The following is an 8,678-nucleotide window of genomic DNA, read 5'->3' on the forward strand; positions in this document are numbered from 1 at the left end:
CTTTTTTTTTTTTTTGTTGAAAAGCATATGATTCTTTATTAATAAGTAAGAATCAAATAGGCTACATAATCGTTGGATTTATTTTGGCTTATTATACGAACAACCGAATAGACTATACAATCATTATCCGATGGGGATGCGATTAATCGAAATAGGGTGATATTGGAAGAGGCTAGGAAGGTTTAGAAATTGGGAAGGACATTGGGGCTTACTACTACTAGTGAGGAGGAAGAAATCATTGAAAACGTTAGTACGTCTAGAGGGCATCTCCTCCGGAAAGATGAAGTAAGGGGGCCTACCCTTGTATTTTGATGTTATAAATTATGAGATTAGGGCTCAATAATGTGGTGGTGTGTTGAATTTGGTTGGCAAATTTTATTATGATGTTTTGTGTGGTTATTGTATTATGTATAAGGTTTGGTGAGAAGAAAAAGGGCGCAAGAATGGCTTCTGACGTTGTTGAGATTGGGTTTTGCTCTTGACAAGGCCGGGCCTTGGGTGAAGCCACTCAAGCAAGGGCTTTAGGCCCCCAATTTGGGAAGGCTCCAATTTTAAAAAAGATTTATAATTTTATAATAATTATAATATAATTAATTATATTAAATATTTATAAAAATTAAAAAAATATAAAAGTAAAAAATAATTAATAAAATTATTTGTTCTTTCACTTTTTTAATTATATACCTAATAAATCTTAATTTTTTATTACTTTCTTATTTTTAGAATGCTATTAATTCTTAATTATATTCTCTTATTTTTAATAAACTAACAGTTATATGTATTTAATTATCTCCAATAGCTATTTTTTTATCACTTATTTCTCTTATTTTCAATCAACGTATTTAATGATTTTCAACAACTATTTTTTCTCCTATATATAAAACTAATTATTTTTTTTTCAATATATAATATCTACTTTTGAAATATTCCTTTCTCATTTGCTCTTTTTTCCTTTAACTTCAATTTTTCTTTAAAGAATACACAACAAATCTGTTCTTTTATTATCTTCATAAAGTTGTGAGCTTCATTTGAAAGAATATTGCCTTAATGTTGAATGTTTTTTAAAATATAACAATTATTCTGATATTGATGGTTTAGATTTATTTTCAAACTTAAAAATTTTTAAAAAAATTATATATGAAGAAAACAGTCCAATTGACATACTTAATCATATAAGAAGACTCGATTATTTTTCAAATGCATATATTGCTTTTAGAATAATGTTAACAATTCCAGTAAGTGTTGCTTCAGGATAAAGAAGTTTTTCAAAACTAAAATTAATAAAATCTTATTTAAAATCAACAATATCTCAAGAAAGATTAAATGGATTTGCTATATTATCAATTGAAAAAAAAATATTAGAAGAACTTGATTATAAAAGTTTAATTAAAAATTTTACATCTCAAAAAGTTAGCAGAATAAAATTTTAATAAAAAATGCCTTATTTGAATATTTCGCTTTATGTTTTTGAACTTATTAGACCGCCCTTGACTCTTGATCGAGTTTTACTAGTGCGGTTTTGTGGGGCATTAGGACGCTGAGAAATGATCTAAGTATCATGCTGTGGAGTCTATGTTAGTAATTAGTTCTTTTCTAAGATAAATTTATGCTTTATTCGGTGTTATGCTGTTAAAGTGTCGAGTTATTGATGGATGACAAGTGCTGTGAAAAGGTTCAGGGGGAAGTGTCGGTAATATAATGGAATTAAATGGTGGGAATTATGTGGACAAGGGGGCGGTAATGTCTTGAAGGTTGTGATGTGTTTTGAAAACAAGTGGTGGATTGGTGAGTGGGGAGTTCATGCATGGAATTTAGTGGGAAGGTGGTGATCGGTGTGGCTTTAATTATATGGAATTTAAGATCGATTTGCGTGAGTATTAGGTGAGTGTATGGAACGGAATGGAATTAAATGTGGAGGTTAATGTCGGTTGATGAGCAGAAGAGTGGGCGTTAATGTGACGGTGGCATATAAATATTTGTGAAGAAAATGCTACACTTGTAACGATGGATTAATGGAGGGAAATAAGTGTTAGCTGTTAGGATAAAATTTAACTCTTAGTGCTGCTTGGGAACTGTTAGAGGAGGGGCTGGGAGCACCCTTATAATGGTGATTACCGGTAGGTTTCTAGTAGTGAAGGGGGGCAACCTTTTTTTTTTTTTTGAAAGGTAATAATCCAATGAAAGGGGGCACCTTGAGGCAGCAGTGTGTGGACAACTAATTGAGGAAGATTGAAGTTGAGAAGTCGGTCAACAAATTATTTGTAGCATGGCTATAGCATAATGGCGATTTTGCGGGATACTAATGTAATGTAATAAGGTCTGGATTTATATGTGGGGAGCTGGTTGTAGTTTTTAGTAGGCTTATGAGGAGAAAACGTAACTGTAAGCTCTTCTGGATTTTGTCTGGTGGTATAAGGGGCGGGTGTTGTGTTAGTTGTTGGTGATGATTACTGTGTCCAATTGGGTTCTGAAAAACAGATGGGTGATTTATATGTTTCTGAGCTCCATCAAAGTTGTATCATTTTGATGCATCAATAAAGCATTCACTTAAAAGATAAAAAAGCAGATATAATTGCCAAAAAAAAAAAAGCCCAATGTCACATCTTATCACCTTTTTTAGTCATAAAAAAGGAATTCCAAACCAAGAAAGAATAAAAGACATCCTATGAGGCAACCCAACTGATTCCCCAAACATTGCACAATATAAACATGTAAAGAACAAATAATTTACAGATTCATTCTCTTTTTTACACAAAATACAAATAACTAAAGCTCTATCTAACAATTCTTTACTAGCTAATTCATCTTTCACTTACACCTTGCCTCTCATCACTTACCAGCACAATAACTCAACTTTATTTAGGGAAAGGCAAGCCCATATATGTTGGAATCTATACTCGAAAAAATAAAGAACATACAAAAAAAAAAAACAGAAACTCAACAATTAACAATAAAAAGAATAAGAAAGAATTTTGAATGTAAAAATTGATTCGAGACATGCTATGGAAGGACCTAACTTCAAAGTAGATTCTATCACTATCTAGATGGAAATAGTAATTGATGATGTCCTACTCCCAAGATACAACGAACCACTCATAGATCTTCTAATGTGCACTCAAATAGTAAATCTAGTCAACTTGTAAATCTCTCGACTACTCTTAAAGGAATTTTAGAATATAGTAAAATAGAGTTTTTGTAAACAAGGAATACTTAAAATGATCTTTTGAGAAATAAGGGATTAGGAGAATTTCTAAAGTGAAGATATAGGAGATTGGAAAGTGCTTTTCAACAATGAAGGGATGGGTATTTATAGATAGTGAACAAATGTATCATTCTAATGATCAAAGAGACATGCCTTTCTACAATCAAGGGTCATACCTCTTCATAGACACATTAAATTTTGAATCACCAAAATAAAATAAAAAACCAACAATCCCCCATATGATTCAAAATTTAAGGAATACAAAAACAATCTTTTACAATGTTTTCAATGAAGGTGTCTTGTGGACTTGAACCTCACTTAGCATGAGAAAATCCATTTGGAAGAACCATAGTGAGCTTGTGTCTTGAACTAGGATCTTCTAGCCCGAGCTTTAATTCATCATACACATTGTACGAGATTTTTATTAAGTTCTAAATAAGGTCGTGCTTTAATAGCTTTGCGCTCGTATCTTGCTTCTTGAGTGCTTTAGAGAAAAGCCTAATCTCACAAGTTACGGCCTCATAACCACACTCAAATAGGTGAGTTCTTCAAGGACATGTGTAGCATAAACATATCTTGCATAATTTGCTACAAACTCAATCAGAGCATATGTTTTTCCTAACCGCTACATTAAGTATCATAAAATCATGGTGGGACTGTAAAACTCTTAAAAGATGGTACTTCTTTAATCACTAAACAACTTGCTTTTATCACATTGAACCTTCATCTTTGGGAACTCTAACCAGAAAGGTTAGATTACCACTGCCAGTAATTTCTAATTAATGGGCTCTAGTCTCATCCCTCTTAAATATTCAATGACTTGCTTTCTAGCCAATCCTTTCATCAACGGATCCGTAATATTCTTCAAAGAAAGAATGTAATCCAATGTGATTACTCCATTTCTAATTAAACTGATAATTATTTTTTGCCTTAAACACAGATGTCTCTTTTGCTTTCTTTTTTTTGTCTCTTTTGCTCATTTGAGTTCTTTTGTTTACATTTCGCAATGAAGACAGATTGCATGTTATTTTTCAAGGGTAAAATATCCTAAAAAATTACAACATCTCTCAATTTTATGATAGTATTCACACTTATATTAGTAATGTTGAATTTTATTACTAAAATCTTGTAGGTGACACTATTTTGGGAATAGCCCACAAGAACTCCACCAATAGTTTTAGGTCCTAGTTTCTTCTATTTAATTTCCAAAACTTTCACTTTTGCCAAGCACCCCCACATTCTTAAATAATTTAAGTTGGGTTCCCTCCCTTTTCGTAATTCATACGGAGTTTTGTCTTATTTTTTTATGAAGAACTCTATTTAGAATGTGCATAAGTTTTTTTTGGAGTCTGAAACTTGAAAGCATACGATTGACCATATATAATAAGTTCAATTTTTCCTCTCTACCATAGAGTTTGATTAGGGTGTGTAAAGGGGGATACTTAATGGATAATTCCACTCTCATTACAGGAGTTTGAAAACTCTATAGAATCATATTCTCCTCCCCTATCTGAATGAAAATTTTTATTCTTTTTTTCTTCTAATTTTCAACTTCATTTTTATATGTAGTAAACATAACCAAAGCCTCATTTTTTTAATTGAAAAAACATAACAATATTTAGAAAAATCATCTATCAAAGTAATAAAGTATCTCTTATCATTCCTAGAATAAATTGAATGTCACAAACATCACTATGTATTAACTCTAAGTTTACAGATTTCTAGTTATAGATTTAAAAGAGGTCAAAGTACCCGAGAAGTCCCTGTACTTAGGTGTTTTCTTCAATTTAGTCATTTTATTCAAAATTGCAACATTTTATTCCTTGATTTTGGAAATTGCTTCAATTTAATCCTTCTAACCTTTTATGTCCAAATTAACCGTTACAATGCTGACCTCAGCGTTAGAATGGTGTTGATGTGGCACTTGATGCTGATGTGGTATATGAGGTGGGTTTGATTTGCCAAAGTGGCATTGCCACATCAGCATGTCATGGTGACATGGAACTACCACGTCATTTTCTAGATTCGGGTTGCTGACGTGGAAGTGCCATGTCATCTTAATATGCCAACGTGGCAATGCCATATCATACTCTAAGTTCGAGTTGCTTTTGTGGCACTACCATGTCATCTTAATATGTTGATGTGGTAGTGCCACGTCACTCTCTAGGTTCGAGTTCCCACATGGCATGTCGAGAGGTTACCACGTGGCTCTTTCTTTCTCCAAAACATGATTTTCTCTTGTTGAAATTCAAACCCAAGACCTCTAGCAAGCACACCAAGGTCCTTACCACCATGCCTAAACCCTTGCTACTAATAATCTCTTGCTTTTGTTTTGTTATTTTCTTCTCTTTTTTTCTTATTTTTTTTCATTCTTATTTTTTTCCTTTCCCAAAACTACGTCATTTTAAAGCCTTTTTACACTATCAAAAACCCTACTAATAAAACCTTTTAAAGCCTTTTTTTTTTTATAGTTAGTGCTTTTGAGAATGTAAGAAGGCTCCAAAACAACGTAGTTTTGGAAAAAAAAGGAAAAAAATAAAAAATAAAAAGAAAAAAGAAAAAAAATGAAAGAAAAATATAATTAGAAGTAAGGGCTTAGGTGTGGTGGTAAGGATTTTTGCCGTGCTTGTTAGAGGTCTTGAGTTCGAACCTCAGTAGGAGCACATCATGTTTTGAAGAAAAGAAGTGCCACGTGGTAGCCCCAAACCCAAAGAGTGATGTGGCAAAACCACGTCAACATGTCAGGGGACATGACAATGCCATGTCAACACCTCAAACGTAGAGTGTGAAATGGCACTACCACGTCAGCATGTCAGGAGACATGACAATGCCATGTCAACACCTCAAACGTAGAGTGTGAAATGGCACTACCACATCACCTTGAAGTGTTGATGTGGCACTGCCATGTCAACAACTCGAGCCCACCTTATATGACACATCAACATCTTTTGCCATGTTTGCACTAACATCAGCACCATAACGGTCAATTTGGATGGAAAATATTGATGAGACTTAATTGAAGAAATTTACAAAACCAAGGGATTAAAATGTCGCAATTTTGAGTAGAGGTAAAGAGAATAAATTGAAGAAAACGCTTAAGTACAAGGACTTTTTGAGTACTTTGACGTTTTAAAAGGCTTTCTACATAATTTAGATTGCACACAAATTTCACATGTGTCAGGGTGACATGACAGTGCCATGTTAGCACCCCGAACTTAAAGGGTGACATGGCATTACCACATCACCTTGACATGCTAACGTGGCACTACCATGTCAACAACCTCGAACCCACCTTATATGACGTATTAACATCTAGTGCCATGTTGACACTAACGTCAACACCGTAACGGTTAATTTGGATGAAAAATATTGATGGGACTAAATTGAAGCAATTTACAAAACCAAATGACTAAAATGTCATAATTTTGAGTAGAGATAAAAGGACTAAATTGAAGAAAATTCCTAAGTACAAGGACTTATCGAGTACTTTTGTCACGACCCAAATTTCGGGTCATGACCGACGCATGGGCCCGATGGACGTAGTCCACTAAGCCCAAGCAAGCCTATTAATCTGACATGTTCATCATTCCATCATAAACTACTAAGTCACATTTCATAACTTAAGATCAAAATAATATTAAACATTGCCACCTCATACTAGCATACCAAAGAAATGTATATACATTGTCTACAACATGTATCTTATTAATTTACATTAGGTTTGTCTATACACAACAAAAAAATACTCAACTTTCAGCGGAGAGACTCGAACGAATGTACAGCTACTGAATGCTGAGATACCTACCAAAAGATGGATACAAGTCTACGAGGACACCTCGTCCTAGTTACCGGCTGCCTCGTGATCTGAAAACATGAAGTTGAAAACGGTGAGTATAAACCCAGTGAGTGAACAAGAAAAGGAACAAGCATACCATAAGGAATGTTTAACGAAATCATGATGCATTCTTTTTCAAAACAATGCAATTTGTTTTTGTTCTTATTAAAACCCCTCATGTAAACCCCACATGAGTAAATCACTATATGTCACGACCCGAAACTCCCATCAAGCCCGTGACAACCACCGCGACGTCCCGCTAGGCACTCATTACCCGGAATGCCGATCGGAACCCCGCAAGGCTTAGCATCAGCTTTCGCATCTCCTCGGTGAGCGACAGTTATTAAATCTTACATTTCAAGAAATCATAAGTCATTTTCAAATCAAAACAATAAAATATTATTTTCTGGCTCATAGGGGCATTTTCGTTATTTTTCTTTGAAATTACCAAAACTCGTCAAAAACATGGTGTAAAAGCTAAATATGTTCATACATATTTTAAATCAAATAACTAAAGTATAAAATTACTTTTACAATGACACGTGAGCCCCCAACTAACTAATAAGATGTGAGTCTGTGAACCTATAATTTTGTCAATGCAAGGCTAACTGAAGTCCTTGATGCAATCAGCTATCTACCGGCTATCCCGAACCTAAAATGTGGAGAATTGAGGGTGGTGAGATTATAAAATCCCAATGAGTAAACAGACACCATCTAAACTATCTAAAGGCAAGTAAATGGAGACAATTAAAAATAATTAACTTCAGCAAATTTTTCACATCACGAATATTCATTTCAATCAAATAATCAATATGGCTCGTGAATTACTCAAAACTTGGCTCATGTCAAATCTTGTACTCGGTGACTCCTGGACCAGGGGTATCCAACCGAGTCCGCCAAGGCTGTTAAAAATTCATATTTCGCATAAATCATATTTTTATTTTGAAACATACCCGTTCCTTGGCGTTGGCTGAGTCTCACTCTCATGCGGTGGTCCACGTGAAGTGCACTCAAAAAGCCCACTTCAGGAGATACCCTACGTGCCTCTACGATCGAGGTGAGAATATAAAGGAGTTTACCGTGCCCCTCTAATAGGCTAGCCCACGAAACCCCTCACTACTGCAGTAGCTAATCTTTTATCTACCACCTGATTTATAAAATCTTTTTCTGCATGACATGGCAATTTATCGCAACCTAGCCTCTCAAGGCTAAATACACAGTACAAATAATTCTAACACCAAAATCAGTTTAGCCATTCATGCTCATTTATTGTCATAAGCCATTCAATTTAAAACCACAAATTTACAATACAAGCAGGCAGTCTCCAATTACTCTATTTTTAAAACCAGTATTCGATATTCCTGAAAATTTATAAAATCACAATTTCTCTTAAAACATAGCAATTTGACCATTTAAACTCATTTTCCATAAAATCACACAATTGTATAAAACTACTCTAGATAATTAAGACGATAATAAGTTTACTCACAGTTTCTGAAAACTAAATTCGGGTACTCCAACTATTACTCCTCGGGTGCGATTTCTTTGCCCTTGCCAAAGGATTCGCCACCTTGACAAATTGTACAATTAAGAGGTTTACTACTTTGGTACTAAACCAAAATAAACTAATTTATACTACTA

Source organism: Theobroma cacao, chromosome 3 (assembly GCF_000208745.1).
Source record: "Theobroma cacao cultivar B97-61/B2 chromosome 3, Criollo_cocoa_genome_V2, whole genome shotgun sequence".
Lineage (NCBI taxonomy): Eukaryota > Viridiplantae > Streptophyta > Magnoliopsida > Malvales > Malvaceae > Theobroma > Theobroma cacao.